The sequence below is a fragment of the Nansenia antarctica genome, assembly GCF_963989245.1.
Source record: "Nansenia antarctica genome assembly, chromosome: 8".
Taxonomy (NCBI): Eukaryota; Metazoa; Chordata; class Actinopteri; order Argentiniformes; family Microstomatidae; genus Nansenia; species Nansenia antarctica.
The window spans coordinates 21720698-21744667 of NC_137678.1; positions in this window are offsets into that span (position 1 = coordinate 21720698).

Consider the following 23970-nt stretch of genomic DNA (forward strand, 5'->3'; position numbering starts at 1 on the left):
TGGTGAAACTTGGCAGCCCTGTGAGTAGCTATCGTGTTTGGACCCAGATGCAGTGCAGAACATAGGAGACGGGACGCAGGTGTAGAATTCAAAATAAAGGTACTCTTTATTTGAGTAAGCAGAAATAACTAACCACATAATAGACGATAAAACAAAAGGGGAGAAAGCTTAGTCTCCAATAACTCCTTAAATAAGTAACAGTCAATAAACAACAAAACACAAGAGAAGGCTTAAATCTCCCAAAACGTCCATGCAGGCGAAGAACGATAAGGCCATGAAAGACGCACACAACCCACATAACATGCAGCAAACAACTGAAACAGAGGGAAGACACAGGGGAACATAAATAGACAAAAGACTAAGCATTCTGACACACGCTGTCTCAGGAAGGCCTCCAAGATCTCCAGGGACCCGACCCACCCTGGGTACGAACACTTTACCAGGCTGCCCTCGAAAAGGCGGTTCAGGACCCTGGCCGCTAAGACAAACAGACTGAAGAACAGCTTCTACAACAGGGCCGTCCAGGCCCTGAACACAGCAAAGACCAAAGTTCTGGGCCCTGGACAGTCTGGACGGATTGTATGGCAGCTGCTGGACTGAAAAAATCAGGTGTAGTGCTGAGGCACAAACATGTACATTTCAAGCCTGCAAACTGTGACACTTTAAATAACGTGAAACAATACTATTGTGCAATATGACAGCCCTAGTCGTCTATCTGTACAGTATAGTACAGTGGATAGTGTACATAGCCTTTATTTATGTAAACCAGCTCCTTCCCTTCTTGTGATTTTTTTTTTAAAGTGTTTTTTTTTTCCCTTTCCTAACACCAGGGGAGCCACCCCTCCTAAATTTCGTTGTTTGGTACCTGTACTGTAGCAATGACAATAAAGTCCATTCATTCATTCATTCACACCTGTGAACAATCACAGTAATTAGGACAGACAAAATACATACATCCACCAAAGGGGGCGCCAAAGGGTCGCGCAACCAATAGAGCGAACCCCCAATCCTTACACCTACCCCAGAATTTGGATAAGTGACCTATAAATAGCACATACACCAAACTTTCCAGTTTTATAATATATATATATATATATATATATATATATACACCATCTATATTCTGAAGGCTTTTACAGAGGGGTTTGTTAATATATAATTCATAGCCTATTTATGTAACATTTATTCATAAAAACATTGTTGAAATGTACTTTGCATGGCTGTTGACAGTATTTTCTGATTTATGGAGTGATAGAGGCATTCAAAATCCCCAGTGTAAAAGCTGTTGACTCTAATATATCAACAAGATGAAACAATATTTTTTAACCTGGCTTTATCCAATGTTCATATTTATGTTATTAACTAGCACATAAGACAATGCCTCATTCGCATATTTAAACATAACATTTCAGAAAACTTGTAATACAAAAAAGAATTGTCTTGCTGTAAGTGATTAACTGGGGAAGTTTCATCGTGATATCTATTAGTTAAACAGCCAGAAGTAAAAGACTTCAGACATCTGTCTGAGGAGCACTTTGAGCTGCAACGTTTGCAGGAAAGGTGTTATACAAACAAAAAGTTATGATCATTATATTCTCAGACAGCATGTTGTTTGCTCACCAGTTTTGCTGCATCCATTCGATCGCGACTCGCTCGTCAAATCGTCGCTCGAAATCATATTCGGAAAGTTGTAGATGAAGTAGATGTTCAGACACATTCATGTTCTCTAACCCCCCGTATTCAACACGGAATAACACGGATGATATCATTCAGATCCTTGCGACAGGGAAGGAGTGGAGAGAGGGAAATGACCGATATCACTTATTATACTAATATACGACGCTGCTTCACTTCAGTGGTTTATTGATCTGATCCCTCCAGCGTCCTCCTCCGTCTCTCTCCTCTTCTGTTCTGCTCACAGCTGATCTGCACAGCAAATAAAAAGCCTTGAACGGGGGTGGAGTTATTAACCACCTGCCCTGAAGTTTCGACGAGATGAAGCAATGACCAAAACCCCCAAAGCTTTGGTATTTAGGCTACGTTGTAATGCGTATGTTTAGCCAACGCCTTGGTACGCTTGTTTGTGGTTGATAAATGGTCTTATCTTTGTCGTTTTGCCGTTGTTATCTGTTGTCCGTATCTCTATGCTGCTCTAGCGTGGGAGTCAGGTTGGTCTGCTGCACGTTAGCACTCAGAGGAGACCTTTTATATTGTGTTATGTATCATCATGTATGCATGTGTGTGTGTGTGTGTGTGTGTGTGTGTGTGTGTGTGTGTGTGTGTGTGTGTGAGAGAGAGAGAGTGTGTGAGTGTATGTGTGTTAGGGATGGACGGTTTCCAATTATTGAAACCGAAAAACCGTCAGAGAGTAAAACCGCGGTTTTCCGGTTAACCGAAAAATACAGTAAAAAAAAAAAAAATGTAAAAATAAATAAATGAAAAAGAGCGCCAATTTCAAATAATTGAGCCCTACTGCTACAATACACTCATGTCGAACACCATTAAAACACCGTAAGCACAGTCGCAACACATTTAGGCTACTTAGTTTCACAAATATAAGTGGAAAGGCAGACTTTTGTAAGCTACACCATACATGAAAACACATGAACACTTAACACACCAGCTCCGCTGATCCAGGGTGCACGCCTGCACGGAAGATCATCTCTTGGAACAGCGTCTTCATTGAATGAACTGCTTTCTCAATATCTTGGTTCTTAGACAAAGTTTCAGCTGCTGCTCAATGTATTTAAATATTTGAATACTGCTCAATAATCACTGAAATATTAGACTTAGAATTATGCAGTGAACATACTTAAAGCTTTTCATAAAAACCACATGCCGCGAGACTGACTCGTCCTGAACTGTCGTAAGTCAATCAACAAAGAATGCCCCATCAAAATAAAAGTGCCCATGGTAGAGCTGTCAAAATAGAGCTTTCAAAATAAATGTACTAATACAGATAGAGATAAATACAGAACTACCTTTGCGTCACTAAGTGACCGCGTATCTTCTGAGACATGCATTCTGTCATCACTTTCAGTAGCGCCTTCACACACAGCGGCGCTGTGCACAAACACTCTTGATCCGTATAGCTCTTGTTTTATTATATTGTGGTTTAGTAAATACTGCACTTGGAGTTACATTCAATGCATGATTTGTGCTATAGAACATAAATAAAGTTTGATTGATTGATTGATATCAAATCAAATCACATTTTATTTCTATAGCGCATTTCTCACAAAAGTGACCCAATGCGCTTTACAGAGAGCAGCGAAAATGATATTATTAAATGTAAGCGAGTAATTGTAAAAAAACTTTCCTATCTACCAATAACTGAAGGCAACTATCTTTCCCATAGAGTGATTCGTTACCCTTAAATATAATCCCAATTAGATATTAATCCTCAGTTATTCTTCACAACTGACCAAACCTCTCACTCATTGCGCGGCAGATTCAGACTGTATCATTGTTATTTTCACACACGACAAACATGTGACATGTTCCAGTTTTATTCTTATTCTATTTTATTCTTCTAAAAAAAAAAAAAAAAAAAAAAAAAAACGGTTTCAGACGGTTTTGATAAAAAACCGTTTCTATTTTTATAAACCCCGGTTTTCGGTTTAACCGAAAAACCGTCCATCCCTAATGTGTGTGCTTATTCTGCAAACTGCAACGATATCAAATCTGTTTGACATTGTGAGTTTGAGTTTGTCTGTCAGTCACCAAAATGCAGACTGTTGAAATAAAATTAAAAAACAGGGTTTATTATACATTCCAAAACAGACACTCCTCCATGGGTCTGCTTGCCTCTGGGGCGGCCGTGTATCCCCCCCCCCCCCCTCCTCCTCCATGGGTCTGCTTGCCTCTGGGGCCACCCTGTATCCCCCCCCCCCTCCTCCATGGGTCTGCTTGCCTCTGGGGCGGCCCTGTATCCCCCCCCCCCCTCCTCCATGGGTCTGCTTGCCTCTGGGGCGGCCCTGTATCCCCCCCCCCCCCTCCTCCATGGGTCTGCTTGCCTCTGGGGCGGCCCTGTATCCCCCCCCCCCTCCTCCATGGGTCTGCTTGCCTCTGGGGCGGCCCTGTATCCCCCCCCCCCTCCTCCATGGGTCTGCTTGCCTCTGGGGCCACCCTGTATCCCCCCCCCCTCCTCCATGGGTCTGCTTGCCTCTGGGGCGGCCCTGTATCCCCCCCCCCCTCCTCCATGGGTCTGCTTGCCTCTGGGGCCACCCTGTATCCCCCCCCCCCTCCTCCATGGGTCTGCTTGCCTCTGGGGCCACCCTGTATCCCCCCCCCCCTCCTCCATGGGTCTGCTTGCCTCTGGGGCGGCCCTGTATCCCCCCCCCCCCCTCCTCCATGGGTCTGCTTGCCTCTGGGGCGGCCCTGTATCCCCCCCCCCTCCTCCTCCATGGGTCTGCTTGCCTCTGGGGCCACCCTGTATCCCCCCCCCCCTCCTCCATGGGTCTGCTTGCCTCTGGGGCCACCCTGTATCCCCCCCCCCTCCTCCATGGGTCTGCTTGCCTCTGGGGCCACCCTGTATCCCCCCCCCTCCTCCTCCATGGGTCTGCTTGCCTCTGGGGCGGCCCTGTATCCCCCCCCCTCCTCCATGGGTCTGCTTGCCTCTGGGGCCACCCTGTATCCCCCCCCCCCCTCCTCCATGGGTCTGCTTGCCTCTGGGGCGGCCCTGTATCCCCCCCCCCCTCCTCCATGGGTCTGCTTGCCTCTGGGGCCACCCTGTATCCCCCCCCCTCCTCCATGGGTCTGCTTGCCTCTGGGGCCACCCTGTATCCCCCCCCCCCCCTCCTCCATGGGTCTGCTTGCCTCTGGGGCCACCCTGTATCCCCCCCCCCTCCTCCATGGGTCTGCTTGCCTCTGGGGCGGCCCTGTATCCCCCCCCCCCCTCCTCCATGGTTCTGCTTGCCTCTGGGGCGGCCCTGTATCCCCCCCCCCCTCCTCCATGGGTCTGCTTGCCTCTGGGGCCACCCTGTATCCCCCCCCCCTCCTCCATGGGTCTGCTTGCCTCTGGGGCGGCCCTGTATCCCTCCCCCCTCCTCCATGGGTCTGCTTGCCTCTGGGGCGGCCCTGTATCCCCCCCCCCCCCTCCTCCATGGGTCTGCTTGCCTCTGGGGCGGCCCTGCATCTCCCCTGTTGCCCTGCTGTGTGCTGATGAATGTAGGGAACAGTGGTGTCCTTCTCGTGTCCCGCCCCCTCCCTCTGCTCTACGCTGGGCCCATATTGGCCCAACCTGGCAACACACTGCTGCTGCTCTGGCGGTGAGGCGAGTGTATCTCTTGTCCCGTCTGCTTCGCCCTACAAAAAGGCCCATTTCCTCTCTAAGGGCTGCTTTAGCATGACAAAGATGAGGAGAGATGAGGAATGCAGGCTGGCTGTTCCCATGAAGGACAGTTTGCTCTAACATGTCTTGCTCTGGCTCACCCATGTGTCTTAGGTCTCAAGAAGTACTGGGGAATTGTATGAGCTTTTCCCACACAGAATCCTCAAACTGAGATGAGTGTACTATGGAAACAACTCTGTCACGCCATGAGGTTATTGTGTTAAATAAGAAACAAACACAAATCAATACTGCATTTCCACTTAAAAACCAAATAAGTGCCTTCAGAGCTGTGCTTTGGCACCTCCTCCACAGTAACAGCATCATCTCTTTCTTTCTGTATGGAGGAATGTCTCTCAGACTGGGGGGGGGGGGGGGGTATTAAGTGTTGGGGACCCCCTGGGTTGCTCCTGTATTCATCCAGACAGGCCCGGGGGGGGGGGGGGGGGGGGTGATGGATCAACCCTCCTCACCCCCCCCTCTCCTCCTCTCTCACCTGGGTGTGAGATACCAGGGTCTCAGCTGTGGGCCGGCCAGGCCATAACTGCATAACAGGAAGCATGTCAGCAAGGCCGGGCAAACAGCAACCCAGGCCTAATGTAGCCAGCCTATTCACATACATATGGAGGAGGCATAACAGGCGAGGGGCAGAATAATATGTGGCCTTAAAAGGGAATCTTTCATGGCAGCAAAAAGTAAGAGTAAGGGAATACGGCACTCTGTCTGTCTGTCTGTCTGTCTGTCTGTCTGAGACAAGTCACCTTTAGACAATAAAGGGGGTTGATGATAAAACAACCTTGATGTCTATTCTGATATCAGTCTTCTTACATGTCTAATCTAAGCCAGGCCCGGCCTCCTCAGGCAGAGGTGTGTGACGCTACTGCTAAGAGAGTATAGCTTGATAAAAACAGCAGCTTACTGGCCTGTGGTATATACTCATATGGTAGACAAAGCGCTATTACCGGTAAAGTCACATGTCTTGAGGTATTCGAAGCACATCTGATTAGCATTTCCTGGTCTTTGCTGCACAGTAAGTCCTCTTCTGTGGCCTGAAGTACTTCCTCTTTTGACAGTCAGGAAAGGCTGAGGGTGAGGAAGTGAAGTCCACATTATCGCCTCAGCTCACTGTGACCGCGAAAGGGTAGAAGGACGGATGCCAATGAACTATTACCTGTCTCGGTAGACAGTTAAGGCCTATGTTACCGCAAATTAAGGCGAGGCTACCCCCCGTCAAAAAAAAAATCCCGATTTTGAGATGAGTTGCTCTTTTGCCTCCTAAACATGTTTTCTTTCATATTAGTGACAATAAAACGTCGACAAAAACACATTTGGTTGTTTATTTTACTTGATTGTGGTGCATGCGTCCGTAAAATCCTCATAAATTCGCCAAAAGTTAGTACTTTACGCACAGCTTTACCGAAACGGCTGCTGTCTGAAATACGTCAAGCCTGGGTTTGTTTGAAAGATGTGTTTCTTGTGCTCAAAATGGTTGCTTCAAATATTTACAACGCCCCTTGTATCAGCAACCAATCACTAAAATAGATAGGTTGTATTCTTTGAAAATACGCGATTCTATTGGTTGATGCGAAAATTCTCGAATGTGATTGGTTCTCGTGTCCCATGTGACGCGGAAGGATTGACTCAGTCGATTTTACGCAGAAGGATAGACAACAGAGCAAGATGGTGTCCGGTAAGAATTCTCTCTCTCAGGCTATTTTATAGTGTATTTTCTATGGCAACAAGTGGGAAGGGAATACTTCAGTATGTAATAAAACAGTGTGTGTGTGTGTGTGTGTGTGTGTGTGTGTGTGTGTGTGTGTGTATGCTTTCGTGTGTGTGTGTGTCTGTGTGTCCGCGTGTGTACGCTTTCGTTTGTGTGTGTGTGTGTGTGTGTGTGTGTGTGTGTGTGTGTCTGTGTGTCCGTGTGTGTGTGTACGCTTTCGTTTGTGTGTGTGTGTGTGTATGCTTTCGTTTGTGTGTGTTTGTGACAGTTTGTGTGTGTAGGCTAACAGTTACTGTAGGCAGAAGCCTCTGTGTGCGTGTGTGTGTGCGTGCGAGAGAGACAGTGGTCAATACTGTTTTTCAGTGCAGTAATCAGTTGTTTAGATTACTATACTGTTTGTGTCTCATGATTGATATTCATACATAATGGCAATAAAATGCATCAGTCTCTTTGTTCTCATCTTTACTTTTTATCAATAAAACTTCAGATGAAGAGTTGGTGATTTGCTTTGTTTTTTATTTCAGCCGTAGAGACCAACAGAGGTCTTGAGAGTGTTTCCCAACCCTCTCCTCGGGGCACCCCAGCACACCTGATTCAACTAATCAAGTATAAAGCAATTATGGTTTGTACTTGATTATTTGAATCAGGTGTGCTGGTGGTGGAACAGATCAAATATGTGGTGCGGCTGGGGGTCCCAGAGGAGAGGGTTTGGGAAACACTGCGTATTGCAACAATAATATAATACTGTGATACTGAGGTTATGTATGCTACTGTAGGTGTGTAATAAAAGTACAAACCAAGCAACATCAAACAAACACTGCTCAGCAAATGACAGAAAGAATGTCACAACAAGAACACCTGTCACTGTCAACTGCTGTAATTAGTGTGTGTGTGTGTGTGTGTGTGTGTGTGTGTGTGTGTGTGTGTGTGTGTGTGTGTGTGTGTGTGTGTGTGTGTGTGTGTGTGTGTGTGTGTGTGTGTGTGTGTGTGTGTGTGTGTGTGTGTGTGTGTGTGTGTGTGTGTGTGTGTGTGTGTGTGTGTGTGTGTGTGTGTGTGTGTGTGTGTGTGTGTGTGTGTGTGTGTGTGTGTGTGTGTGTGTGTGTGTGTGTGTGTGTGTGTGTGTGTGTGTGTGTGTGTGTGTGTGTGTGTGTGTGTGTGTGTGTGTGTGTGTGTGTGTGTGTGTGTGTGTGTGTGTGTGTGTGTGTGTGTGTGTGTGTGTGTGTGTGTGTGTGTGTGTGTGTGTGTGTGTGTGTGTGTGTGTGTGTGTGTGTGTGTGTGTGTGGCTGGCTGGCTGGCTGGCTGGCTGGCTGGCTGTAGTTCTGTGTGCTGATTACATGGTGGTGCCAGAGGTTTGTGAGAGAGGGAGACACTTTCTATTCCATAACAGCCACTATTTGTAGCCTGTGTGCATTTCTGTTCAGTTTATGTTATTCAGTTATCAGTCAGGTGTTTAGGATGTTTATTGCTAATGGTTTGATTAGGTTTTGTGTTTGTGAATAGCAGTTTCAAATAAAAAAAAATCATATTTCACAATACAAAACTTTGAGTCTGTTTTCCCGAAAATGGGTTTTTATGTGTTTGTCCATATGAGTTGCCCATTTTCCTTGCACCAAAACAGACCAAACTTTCCACATTTCTTCCTATCCATATTCTGCTTCTCTCCACACAAGAGTTTGATGATATATCATTCATAGCCCTGTTTATAGTACATTTTATACCAAAACCATGGCGAAAATAGATTTTTTTATGACTATGGACAGTATTTCCTGATGTATGGGCTGATACGAGGACATAGACACAATCTTTCATGGAAAAAGTTTGTTTTCTTATGTGTCAACATAAATTTTAAAAAAAAAAAAAAATGTTGACACATATGATGGTGTGAGTGATCCTGGAGATTTGGGTCCAATTAGCATCTAATTTGCATAATAAACATAAACAATAATACAATTCAGAAAACTTGCAATACATTTTTCTTAGTTTTTATGTACATAACAAACTGGGAATGTGTTCATAGTGATATCTATTTTCTTTCTTTGTTTTAGTCTAGGGAAAGGGGGGGGGGGGGTAGCCTCGGTATATACTCATATGGTAGACAAAGCGCTATTACCGGTAAAGTCACATGTCTTGAGGTATTCGAAGCACATCTGATTAGCATTTCCTGGTCTTTGCTGCACAGTAAGTCCTCTTCTGTGGCCTGAAGTACTTCCTCTTTTGACAGTCAGGAAAGGCTGAGGGTGAGGAAGTGAAGTCCACATTATCGCCTCAGCTCACTGTGACCGCGAAAGGGTAGAAGGACGGATGCCAATGAACTATTACCTGTCTCGGTAGACAGTTAAGGCCTATGTTACCGCAAATTAAGAGCCTGAGCAGGGGAAGAGTGCACTGCTCTCTACATTTGGTGGATCTGAAATCTGAGCGTAAAGCTTACGAGAGAAGAAGACAATGAGTGTTGACGGTGTTCCTGCCAAGTCAGAGGTGATGGGGTGGACCGCTCGTAGCCTGGCTGACTATGAGGGTGAGTACTGTCTGGATGCTCCAAATGATCCATATGGAATGGAATGGAATGGACTTTATTTGTCATTGCTACAGTACAGGTACCAAACAACGAAATTTAGGAGGGGTGGCTCCCCTGGTGTTAGGAAAGGGAAGAAAAAAAAAACATTTTAGAAAAAGCACAAAATCACAAGGTAAGGTAAGGAGCTGGTTTACATAAATAAAGGCTATGTACACAATCCACTGTACTATACTGCACAGATAGTCAACTAGGGTTGTCATATTGCACAAAAGTATTTTTTCACGTTATTTTAAAGTGTCACAGTTTGCAGGCTTGAAATGTACATGTTTGTGCCTCAGCACTAGCTGCCATACAATCCGTCCGGACTGTCCTGGGCCCAGAACTTAGGCCTTTGCTGTGTTCAGGGACTTGACGGCCCAGTGGTAGAAGCAGTTCTTCAGTCTATTTGTCTTAGCGGCCGGGGTCCTGTACCTCCTATTCGAGGGCAGCCTGATAAAGTGTACGTGCCCAGGGTGGGTCGGGTCCCTGGAGATCTTGGAGGCCTTCCTGAGACAGCGTGTGTTGTACAGCTCTTCCAGAGAGGGGAGGGGGGCGCCGGTGATCTTCTGTGCTGTTCTCACGACTCTCTGTAGCGCGTTTCTCTCCGCTGTTGTGCAGCTGTGGAACCAGTTGCAGATGCCGTAGGTGAGGATGCTCTCCACTGCGCCGTGGTAGAAGGCCACCAGTATCTCCTGCTTGTTGTGTTCTTTCCTGAGGCATCTCAGGGTGTATAGCCGCTGTTGTGCCCTCTTGATGGTGCCTTTTGTGTTGTCCTTCCAGGCCAGGTCATCCCGCATGTGATGTCCCAGGAATCGGAGGGTTGAGACTCTCTCCACGCTCTCTCCGTCGATGAGCAGGGGCTGGATCTCGGACTTTTTCCTCCTGAAGTCTACGATGAATTCCTGGGTCTTTGACTTGTTTAGCAGCAGGTTGTTAACCTTGCACAGCTTGCTCAGTTGCTCTACCTCATCCCTGTACGCCGCCTCGTCCCCCCCCGAGATACATCCCACCACGGTGGTGTCGTCTGCAAACTTTACGATGTAGTTGCTGGGGTGGACGGGGGTGAAGTCGTGGGTGTAGAGGTTGTAGAGGATGGGGCTTAGCACGCAGCCCTGGGGGGACCCAGTGCTGAGGCTGAGGGCTGTGGAGGTGTGGGGGCCCACCCGCACCCTCTGGGGGCGGTCGGTCAGGAAGTCCTTGATCCACGCACATATAGAGTGTGATAGACCCAGGTCTAGTAGTTTGGTCACTAGCCTGTCTGGAAGGATGGTGTTGAAGGCGGAGCTGAAGTCCACGAAGAGCAGTCTCGCGTAGCTGTTTCCCCTCTCCAGGTGGGATAGAGTGGCGTGGAGAGTCGTCGCTATGGCGTCCTCTGTGGACCTGTGGGCTCTGTAGGCGAACTGGTATGGATCCAGGTTGGGCGGGAGGCGTGTGAGTATGTGGGCCCGGACTAGTTTCTCGAAGCACTTCATGATGATTGGTGTGAGTGCCACCGGGCGGTAGTCGTTTAGGCAGCTCACCGTGCTTTTCTTCGGGACTGGGATGATAGTTGAGGTTTTCAGGCAGGGTGGGACGGTGGCCTGGGACAGGGACTGGTTAAAGATGTTGGTGAAAACCCCGGCCAGCTGGTCGGCGCAGTCTCTCAGCACCCGTCCCAGGACGCCATCCGGCCCCGAGGCTTTCCTGGGGTCCACCGCCTTCAGTACGCGTCTCACCTCATGCTCTGTGAGGGTGAGGCTGCTGAGAGCTGGAGAGAGTGGTGTTTGTGTTGCGGTTACCTCCGTTCGCCCCTCGTCGAACCGGGCGTAGAAGGTGTTCAGCTTTCCCGCCAGCAGGGGGTCGTCCTCTGCGGCTGTGAGCCTGTTGGCTCTGAAGTTTGTCATCTGCTGAACCCCCTGCCACATCCGCCTGGAGTCGTTGCTCAGGAGGCATTCCTCAATCTTCTCTCTGTGCTCTGCCTTGGCCGCTTTGATGCCGCGCTTTAGGTTGGCCCTGGTGGAGCTGTACAGCGGTGTGCGCTTCCCTGCGAAGAAGGCGTTGTCCCTCTCGTTGATCAGTTTTTGGACCTTCCCAGTCATCCATGGCTTCGTGTTGGGGTAGACCCGGACCCGTTTGTCCACGGTGACTGAGTTGGTGCAGTTCACTATGTGGTTCAGAACCAACGACGTGTACTGTTCCAGGTCCTCATGTTCATATTCCTGCCATAGGGTGTCATTTAGGCAGATCTGCAGTGGAGCAGACCCTTGGAGCATACAGATGCTCACATGTCGTTTGTGGCATCACAAACTCACAGAGAACCTGCGAAATGTTCTCATGTCCCGCCACATTGCAGCCAGTTGAACTACATGCCGTAACCCGGGCTGTCGTCACAATCCAAGGGGAGATGTACTGTAATCACTGGGTTCTGACCCACCATTGAGGAAATGTGATTTTGGATAAGGCTCTACCACTGAACAGGTTGAAATGGTGCCTTCTTTATGTTAAGGACTTGTGTACCATTGTCCTGTGAGGCAACATTGCTGGGATCACATTTCAGAGATGCTGCTGTGGTGATAGACAACCTGGGAAATAACATTTACTTTGCAATTGAAATTATAAGACAGAAACCTAGAAAATAGTTTGCAATCAGCCTCTGTTTGATAAAGATACAACATCTTCAAAACACATTATTATTTATTTTTTAATTATTATTTTATTTATTTATTTAAATAATATTTTTTTTTTTTTATTATTTTTTTTTTTACTATAACTGACTGAATGAAACATTTGAGTTTTTGCGGACACCTTAAGTGAGAGCAGTTAATTTGCATGCATCAGAAGTGTGAGTGTCACATTTGTGACATCTCTGACATGTTGTGACATTCTCAGCTGAACCTGTCAGGCTGTGACAGAGTGGTGATGAAGAACGGAATTAACGGACCATGGTTCCTGGTAAGTGTGTTTGTATGTATGTGTGTGTGAGTGTGTGTGTGTGTGTGTGTGTGTGTGTGTGTGTGTGTGTGAACCCTTCCATGGTTGTCTCTAAGGCTACATCAATAGATGGTCCTTCTCAGTTCATTGCTGACAAGACATTGATCATTTTGTTTTATTCTGAAGTTCCCCAGCATTCATAGTCCGTAAGTTTGGTATCAAAGCGTTCTCACAAACTAATTAATATTTAGCCAACCATGTGTGAACACAGTTTGTGGTTATATAACTACAGTGTGGGGGAAGTGCAGTAGTAGACTTGAGAGAGATACTGTGTAGAGACACTGTAGATACTGTAGAGATACTGTAGATACTGTGTAGAGATACTGTAGATACTGTGTAGAGATACTGTAGATACTGTGTAGAGATACTGTAGAGAGAGGGGAGGGTGTTTGTCGTTGTCTGTACATGTATATAGTTGTTTGTGTATAGTACTATGGAAAATGTATTTATCTTAAATTGCATTGCTTTCTGGTGATTTAATTTCCCAAACAAACTTCTTATTTCTCTCTAGTCTCATCATTAAGATTTGCTGTGAGATCAACAGGAGTGAAGAGAAGAGGGGAAGATCTGGTCAGAGGTGATGGAAATATGGAAGAAATGATGGAAATGTAGTTCCTGTGATGGTTGATAGTCCATATGCAGTTAGGTTCCCATTATCTTATGTCTTCAACAGGTCTGAAGAGCCAAAGCACGACCTGCTGTATCACACTGTACAACCACTGCTGTCTTTAATGGCCGTCTTACACTCCAGGGGAACATGTCTGTCATCTTTTCACTGAGTTGGGATTCCCAGTTTGTAAGTCTATCGTCTAATTAAGCCTTTCTATAGGCAAGGCAAGTTTATTTGTATAGCACATTTCATACAACAGGGGGCAATTCAAAGTGCTTACATTATTTAAAAAATACAGCAAGAGGAGCATAGTAAGAAAATACAAATTACTAAGTTTGCAAGTGATATTTGAGTGATACCAAGCCAGGGAGCACTCGGCCTAGACCAGTTGCTCCGGGGCGCTCTAATCAACTATCCCTTTTCTGACACTATTATTTTCATACAATATTTCGTAACACCATTCTTTTTAGCGCCCCTTGTGAGTGGAGGCACGCTAACGTGGGACCTGCACCGGACTCCCCCTGGCCTGGGTTCGCAGTCCTGCCGTGCACGCTACCCCACCCGCAATTTCCTCCCCTTCTCACTCGGTTCGCAGGGTATTTCAACCGGGGCCTGGTTACCCCTTAATATCCAGGACCTACTGTCCCTTCCTATAACCAACAACACGACGACGACAACAAAAACAACAACAACAGCAACAACAACGTCTGTCTGTCTTGCCTTGCCCTCTGTCCTCTGAGGTCACCAATCTCTCGTCCTGTGTGTGTCCCTGTGGTCAGGAGGACGAGCCGGACGATGAGGACCCAGATGAGGATGTGGACAGCTATGTGTGTGCTGTGTCCGAGGGTGGAGGAGGAGGGGCAGAGGGGATCAGTGACGATGACTACGAGCCCCCTCCCTCCTCAGACACAGAGAACATCCCCCGTCAGCTCAGCCTGACCAAACCCCTAGCGGACAGTGACTACATAGGTACTGGAATGACCATCCGTTCATCACTTCCCATAGGGAAGAGCGTGTGTTGCTAGTCCTGTGTGTTGGGCTTCAAGGTTCTCCTTTAATGTAGTATGTATCTCTCTCTGTGACATCTCCTAAGATCTAGTATGTGTCTTTCATGCTGGATGTGTGTGTGTGTGTGTGTGTGTGTGTGTAGATGCAGTCCGCGGTCCCTCTGAGAGGACTCCCAGGCCTCCACAGCAGCCAGGCCCTCGGCCTCCAACCTCAACAGTGTGAGTGTCTCCATCACACAGTAATAATAATTAATTTTAATAATTTTGCCATTTAGCAGACGCTTTTAATCCAAAGCGACTTACAATTACGAATTACAGGGACATTCCCCCTGGAGTAACTGAGGGCTAAGTGCCTTACTCAAGGGCACACTAGTAGTGGTGTGGTTTCAGGCGGGATTTGAACTCACAACCTTCCGATCACAAGTCCAACTCACTATCCACTAGACCACCACTACCCCCCTAATACTCTCTCTCTCTCTCTCTCTCTCTCTCTCTCTCTCTCTCTCTCTCTCTCTCTCTCTCTCTCTCTCTCTCTCTCTCTCTCTCTCTCTCTCTCTCTCTCTCTCTCTCTCTCTCTCTCTCTCTCTCTCTCTCTCTCTCTCTCTCTCTCTCTCTCTCTCTCTCTCTCTCTCTCTCTCTCTCTCTCTCTCTCTCTCTCTCTCTCTCTCTCTCTCTCTCTCTCTCTCTCTCATACCATTACCTTTACCCTCATCCTCTGCTTCTCTACTGTGATCAATAGCCTTTATGAAGCTTCATTCTCGCTCTCAATCTTCTACTGTCCCTGCAGCTGACCAGACCCCCCCTTCCAAGACTGGATCCCTCCCCACAGAGACCCTTCAAAGCTGCAGGCAAATGTACGTCTTGACACCCGTGGCTCACACCCAACACACGCGAGTGCCAGTATCTGAAATGATGTCTTGGGCGGGCCAGTGTATTTCTGATTTAGCGACATGTGGTTGACTCGGCAAAAGGCAGCGTACTGTATTTAGCATGGTTGAATGCACAGTGTTTGACACGTTGCTCTGCAATTCAATGTGGATATACTGAAAGAAAACGTTGAATGAACTGATGGTTTAAACCGTTTTTTATCTTCTTCTTCTTTCCTACAGCCCCCATCCTCAGGCTCCGTCCTGTCCCCCAGATCGACAGAAGCAGGAAGCCTGTTCAGTCTGTCCTCCCCAACAGAGACCCTAACCCAAGTATCAAAATAACACCTACAGGTAAATCAATCAAATGTTATTGATTAAATGTTAAATTCAACACTGTCTATTTGTCTATTTGTAAGTTGATCAGAACAGACTGGCACCTAGAGAATCACTATTGCTTGGGTGGATAAATGAAAAGAGTCAAATAAATGAATGGTTAACTCTCTGTCTTAACTTTTGAATGAATCCTCTGTGTTGTAACTACCCATCATGTCCAGGAGAGGGCAGCCCCTTCAAGTCTAACAGCTCTCCCCAAATTGCCATACGCAAACCCCCCAAGCCAAAGCCTCAAGAAACACAAGATCGCAAGAACAGGTATCCTTGTCACCCATTCTTTGGGGGGCATCTCAATGTTTCTTTAAGGGTGGTCCTCTCTTTCCCTCCAGAGAGAGGACTTATCCAGAGGAACAATCCTGTGCTGATATTATTGTTATTATTGAAAGAAGAGAGACAAATCGTGAGCTTAGAATGATAAGGTTCTATCTCCGTTTAGGGTAGTTCAGAGATATTGAGTGTCAACGTTTTTACATTCCATTATGTTTTGTGAGATGGAAGTTCCATCATGGAACCTTTGTATTTTATGAATTACTAGCTCAAAAATGTCAACATTTTAAAAATAACACCACACAGGCATTAATAAACACCTAATGGATCAGATTATGTAAAAAAATAAATTTGGACAAAAATGGAGATAGAACATTATAATTCTAACGTCACGAAATCCTCTCTAAACATGCCATTTGATCTCCCCTCCCCTCCCACATATCCCCTATATACAGCACTCCTGCCACACATTCCCATCGTTCACCTGAAATGGTCCCTAACTCACAGCCAGGACCAGGACAGGTGGGAGTCATATTACAGTTCATTTCTTTGAGGTACAAAAAATCTACAGGCATGTCAGCAAAACCTCCTCAGGTGGTTGGAATGGTCATGTGAGTCGATAGCGCCGTTGTAAAACATACAAACTACAGTTGAGTCATTGATCATTTTGGTTTTCTTTCCCAATTCGAACGCTAAATCAAACGACACTTGTATCAGAGTTATTTATGCGTTTTCTACATCAAATCTGCTGTTTACAAACCAATGTTTTTTCGTAGTAACATATAAATCACGGCAATATAACAATGAATATGAAGAGTCAGCTGTGTTGCTCTCTTGGTGTGCCCAGCTCATGGATCCCAGGTGGTACAGAGGCCAGGTGACTCGAGCCCTGGCCGAAGCCTCTCTCAGACAGGTTAACAAGGTCAGGGTTCACTCACCAACTCCAGTCCAGTCCTGACGACACACACACAGAGGGGCAAACAAATAAACAAACAAAAGCACACACAGCAACGCATCACAAGACCATGGGTGTTATGCTCAGTGGCGTAGCGGACGGGCCCGCAAGCGACGCACCGCGGGGGGGCCCCAGCCACTAGGGGGCCCCCTAACATTGGTTGCTAGCACCCCCTCTCATTGCTCTCACTTGTTTGTACCTTTTGCTAAGTCAAGCATTTAGAATGTAGAGTGCATATTGCGAAATTTCGCAACGTCAATAATGCATCGACGGACTCTACAAAACGCATGTTTTTTTCAACCTCCGTTGCGAAAGGGCCCCCGCCGCCACCTTGCGGGGGGGCCTCGGGATTTTGCGGTACGCCACTGGTTATGCTGTACACTTTTTGGACAACTGAATTCATATAAATGTATACATGCAATACATAATATACTGTATATAATGATATATAATACAACCTATAACCATGCAGTGAGGCATGATGCTAGTCTAGTGTGTCTCAGCCACCCACTCACAATCTCCTTACAGTGAGTGGGTGGCTCTGTGTCAGTGCAGCTATGTTACTGTAGTGAATATGGATGTTTCAGTGTTTCAGTTAAGTCTTGAAAATGTAGTTAGCATGTTAGTTAGTGTGTGTGTGTGTGTGTGTGTGTGTGTGTGTGTGTGTGTGTGTCTGTGTCTTTCTGTCAGACCGGGGCATTTCTGGTCAGAGATAGTTCCAAAGGCTCATCTGACCAGCCCTACACCCTCATGGTACTGATCCATGGCAAAGTCTACAACCTCCAGATCCGTCACCAAGGCAACACATACTCCCTCGGTACAGGCCTGAAGGGCAATGAGGTAATACACTCTGACTATTACTACCTTAACAAGAATGTGACGTTTCTGAGGAAACATTTCTATCTTATTATGCCAAATCAAATCTCTTTCTAAGTGTGGAGGCTCTGAACTGTATCGATGACAACACTGTGGTCATCATTAGCAGACACTGTTACTCAAAGCAACGTGTCGTCTGAGTGATGCTGAGGAACTGACTTCACTATGTGTGCTGCGTTTCCATGGTGTGCAGATCACGCCCACCCACTTGCGTCATGACTAACGGTCCTCTCTGTGTGCTGCTCTGCTGTAGAGTTTCCCTGGGGTGACGGAGATGATGAACCACCACACACAGACTCCACTGCTGCTCATCAATAACACAGACCCAGGCTCAGGAGCAAAGAGTCGGTGCTGCCTGCTGCACCTAGCAGAACATTGACCGACGCCAGTACGAGGCAGATAAAGAGAGTGTGTGTGTGTACGTGTGTGTGTGTGTGTGTGTGTGTGTGTGTGTTGATGGTAGAGAGGTGGTCAAGGAGAGATATCTTAAACGCCATAAAGATAATAGGAGAAACAGGTTTCTTACGAGGATATTTAATTGTGTAGTCTCATGCTGATGCTGTATCATGTTTTCATAAATATTTTAAGTTCTCGATACATAAAAATGAAATAACAAGGCCACAATTGTTGCTTTTCAGTCATTAAACAGAAGAAACAAGTGTATAAATGTACATTCAGCCTTTCTCTTCTAATGATACCCAATCCTATCCTCGTGGCTCTTAACCTCCCACCCCCCATCGTCCTCCTCCTCTTCCTCTCACTCCATGAGCTCACATCCAGCCCTGGGCCAGGTCCCTGCCTCGTCCGCTCTGTCCAAAGACACCATCTTGTCGGGGCGGGTGAAGCACACGATAAGGTCACACTGTCTCAGCTGGGTCTGCACTGCAGGCACAACATAGACAACCAAGAGATATAATAAGATGAGTCTACTGGTCAGAAAGCAGTGTAGTGTTTATTTCATCTATGTGATTGTTAATTGTTATTGTTAAGATAAACCAGACCTCAGGAAAAATCCCATCTCTGGCTGTGGGATTATGGGGCAAAACGAGGAAATCTACTACAGTGTGAGGCCATAATTAGGACATATGCATAATGGATATGGGCACATTGCACCATAGGCAGTATCTATCCAGGGATGTTTAAAAGATATAAAACTATCATAAAACTCTCAAACTCTCATACTTTCTGTCTCTCTCTCATAATTAATGCATACTGTTATTCTTAACATAGGGTTTCATGTTGTCATTGTTCCAACCCCAGTCCATCGTCTTCTGATAACATGTTTTGTTCTTTCAGAATTGAGTAGGCCATGGTTTACATGACTATTAGCTAATCTTCTTTGTTCATCTACGTTTCAAACAGCTGTCATGGTGTACGTTGCACTAATAGGCAGCATCTATCCAGGGATCTTTGTACAGATTTGTGTAAAACCGGCATACTCTATGTCTGTCTGGATCCAGGGGCAAATATAACAAAAGACTCAATGTTTTCTTTGGCCTTGGGCCTTTTGAGACATGAGTGCTTGCTGACCTGTCTAGTCTGAGCTGACAGGACTGTGGGAAGGATTACTGTCTATCTGTTGTTGTGCTGATCATTTGTTTGCCCACTAACCAACGCCTTTGGCAGAGGTGAAGCAACAACTTTATTCTTACCTCAAATCATCTGATAAGCAACCCGCCATGTGTATAATCCTGCTACGGTTCCTCCCTACCTACACATCAGCAGGAAGCTAACCCAACAGCCAGCGTCACGTCATGTCATATTTATCGGGGGCTATGAACTCCGTAGAAGTGCACAGCAGTTGTTGGATCGAAATCAAATTCTTCCGATGAGAGCAGCAGGATTTCATTTCAGACGTCCATAGTTACATCACGCAATTTGCATGAGTATCTATAACTTGGAAAGCTTCAAGGCAATTTTAAAGATATAATTGTATAATATTGTATAATAATCTTAATTTTTTAGGATAGACATCTACAAAAGAACATAAAGACTCTCGGTAGACATACATGCCAACTTGTCCATACACTCAGACATGGAGTCCAGCCCTTCGCAGAATGTGATCTAGATCAATGGACGCAATAGGGTGATTTGGTCCTAGGCTCCTCTCTTTTCTCTCCATCTGAAAGACCCCGACAGACATCAAAAGGCAAGCTGAAGTTGTTATTTTATTTCTTACACCAATTATATTCTTCAAAATAAACAAGGAGAAACAACTGCATTAGGAGGATAGCTAGTTAGGGAATAAGAACAGACTGTTGGAACAAGAGACATTCATGAAGATATTACTCTGTAAGTAATCAAATATGAAATATATTGTATCTAGCTGAGGGTAGGTGTGAGCTGATGACACCAACGTGCAACTTTAATCAAACCATTTCAAACAACCCCCAAAATAGGCAAACAGTCAAACAATATTGTTATTACCGTTTTTTTTTATTTAGAATATGGCCAAACCACAGGTACAACTTGAAACAATAACAAACACAAAAAGTAGGCCTACTTTGAGAACCGATCAGTTGTGGGACACTATCAGTCCATTACCTGCACACAACACCCCCCAAAACATGTATCGCTTAGCTCAGACCTGCCAAATAGGACCCTGTCTCCACTTTACACAGCAGCTTCACACAACTGCCTTTCATAGATTCAAACAGTAACAGTAATTGATAAAGTACGTAAATTCCGTAACAGGAAAAATTATGTCTAAGTCAGAGGGGTTAAGGTGGGATCCACAGGCTCGGGACACTCCTTGATCTCCTTCTCCTGCCCTTGTTCCCCAGGGGAGCCAGAGATCGCAGCCTTGCAGTGGAGGTATTCTTTCTCCAGCCTCACGAGAGACTCCCCCAGCTCTTGGCATACCATCCAGGTCAACTGCACTATAGACAGGCAGGGAGACAGGCAAGAGGCGGGTGGGTTATCAGTGTGTACAGTCAAAGTTTGGTATGACCTGAAAAATAGAATCTTTATACATTCAATCATAACATAGGGCCACTTCAGCCAAACACACCATCATTTTCAACAGGGGATTTTATATAGGGTGGAGAAATTACCACTTGCTATAATAGGTGCAAAAATAGGCCTACTTTGCTAGTGTTTTCCTAGGGACATCATCACACATTCTGCACACAGAACTCAGAATGTATGTCACCGTTACCTGACATCATTTCCACGTCTTCAATCATTCTCTCTAAATCCTTTTTCAACTCCATCATCTCCTCAGCAAAGTAGTCCCGCTGCTCGCCGGCTGACGGAGAATCTCCCATCTACAAACCGTGACGTTAGAATTATAAGGTTCTATCTCCATTTTTGTCCAAATTGAGTTTTTTACATAATCTGATCCATTAGGTGTTTATTAATGCCTGTGTGGTGTTATTTTTAAAATGTTGACATTTTTGAGTTAGTAATTAATAAAATACAAAGGTTCCATCTCACAAAACATATAATGGAATGTAAAAACTTTGACGCTCAATATCTCTAAACTACCCTAAACGGACATAGAACCTTATCATTCTAAGCTCACGAAACCCCGATATGAGTTCAAGACCTGGTCCCCCATAAGGGGCCAAAACCCAGCGAGTAAACCACCGGGCTGCCTGATAAGCATCACACACACCCACACCCACACCCACACACACACACACACACACACACACACACACACACACACACACACACACACACACACACACACAGAGGTAAAGGGGGAGAAACTCATAACTAATATCGCCATTATACGAAGGGGACGTTGAGTTATTCGCGGTGGACACAGCTAGCTAGCTAGCTACAGTTAACTAGGTTTCAAACTTGACAAGCTGACTTACTAAAATGTATTGAAATTGAAACCATATTATGTGAGCTTGACATATCAGGCGTTTAATAAAGTAGCTCCTTATTTATTTATTTGTACAAAACATAACTCCCACTTACGATAAAGGCGGTGAACGTTGTCAGTTATCTTGTGTCTTGAAACAGAAAGCGCGCGGGTTGCATGAAGCTCTCGCGCACTGAAACAACTGGGAATATAGGCTGTGTTCGTAAGTTCGCTCTGGAATCTGATCAGCACTCGTGGAATGCCTCTTATCTAATCAAATGTCTTAGTCCCGTTATGACGTTGGACCCAGTGTGCGCTCAGGCGCTCTCGGAGCGAATTTACGAACGCAGCCATAGACACCGTGTCAAACTTATTCACGTCACCGCGGGCTTGACAGGGATAGGCCTAGCACTGTTTCTGCATTCAAAGACACACTAGCTATATCGTTGCTTTGCTTGTTTTACGAGATCACACGACTGGTTTGTGCAAAATAGGCAAACAGTCAAACAATATTGTTATTACAGTTTTTTTAAATTTAGAATATGGCCAAACCACAGGTACAACTTGAAACAATAACAAACACAAAAAGTAGGCCTACTTTGAGAACCGATCAGTTGTGGGACACTATCAGTCCATTACCTGCACACAACACCCCCCAAAACATGTATCGCTTAGCTCAGACCTGCCAAATAGGACCCTGTCTCCACTTTACACAGCAGCTTCACACAACTGCCTTTCATAGATTCAAACAGTAACAGTAATTGAGAAAGTACGTAAATTCCTTAACAGGAAAAATGATGTCTAAGTCAGAGGGGTTGAGGTGGGATCCACAGGCTCGGGACACTCCTTGATCTCCTTCTCCTGCCCTTGTTCCCCAGGGGAGCCAGAGATCGCAGCCTTGCAGTGGAGGTATTCTTTCTCCAGCCTCACGAGAGACTCCCCCAGCTCTTGGCATACCATCCAGGTCAACTGCACTATAGACAGGCAGGGAGACAGGCAAGAGGCGGGTGGGTTATCAGTGTGTACAGTCAAAGTTTGGTATGACCTGAAAAATAGAATCTTTATACATTCAATCATAACATAGGGCCACTTCAGCCAAACACACCATCATTTTCAACAGGGGATTTTATATAGGGTGGAGAAATTACCACTTGCTATAATAGGTGCAAAAATAGGCCTACTTTGCTAGTGTTTTCCTAGGGACATCATCACACATTCTGCACACAGAACTCAGAATGTATGTCACCGTTACCTGACATCATTTCCACGTCTTCAATCATTCTCTCTAAATCCTTGTTCAACTCCATCATCTCCTCAGCAAAGTAGTCCCGCTGCTCGCCGGCTGACGGAGAATCTCCCATCTACAAACCGTGACGTTAGAATTATAAGGTTCTATCTCCATTTTTGTCCAAATTGAGTTTTTTACATAATCTGATCCATTAGGTGTTTATTAATGCCTGTGTGGTGTTATTTTTAAAATGTTGACATTTTTGAGTTAGTAATTAATAAAATACAAAGGTTCCATCTCACAAAACATATAATGGAATGTAAAAACTTTGACGCTCAATATCTCTAAACTACCCTAAACGGACATAGAACCTTATCATTCTAAGCTCACGAAACCCCGATATGAGTTCAAGACCTGGTCCCCCATAAGGGGCCAAAACCCAGCGAGTAAACCACCGGGCTGCCTGATAAGCATCACACACACCCACACCCACACCCACACCCACACACACACACACACACACACACACACACAGAGGTAAAGGGGGAGAAACTCATAACTAATATCGCCATTATACGAAGGGGACGTTGAGTTATTCGCGGTGGACACAGCTAGCTAGCTAGCTACAGTTAACTAGGTTTCAAACTTGACAAGCTGACTTACTAAAATGTATTGAAATTGAAACCATATTATGTGAGCTTGACATATCAGGCGTTTAATAAAGTAGCTCCTTATTTATTTATTTGTACAAAACATAACTCCCACTTACGATAAAGGCGGTGAACGTTGTCAGTTATCTTGTGTCTTGAAACAGAAAGCGCGCGGGTTGCATGAAGCTCTCGCGCACTGAAACAACTGGGAATATAGGCTGTGTTCGTAAGTTCGCTCTGGAATCTGATCAGCACTCGTGGAATGCCTCTTATCCAATCAAATGTCTTAGTCCCGTTATGACGTTGGACCCAGTGTGCGCTCAGGCGCTCTCGGAGCGAATTTACGAACGCAGCCATAGACACCGTGTCAAACTTATTCACGTCACCGCGGGCTTGACAGGGATAGGCCTAGCACTGTTTCTGCATTCAAAGACACACTAGCTATATCGTTGCTTTGCTTGTTTTACGAGATCACACGACTGGTTTGTGCAAAATAGGCAAACAGTCAAACAATATTGTTATTACAGTTTTTTTTTATTTAGAATATGGCCAAACCACAGGTACAACTTGAAACAATAACAAACACAAAAAGTAGGCCTACTTTGAGAACCGATCAGTTGTGGGACACTATCAGTCCATTACCTGCACACAACACCCCCCAAAACATGTATCGCTTAGCTCAGACCTGCCAAATAGGACCCTGTCTCCACTTTACACAGCAG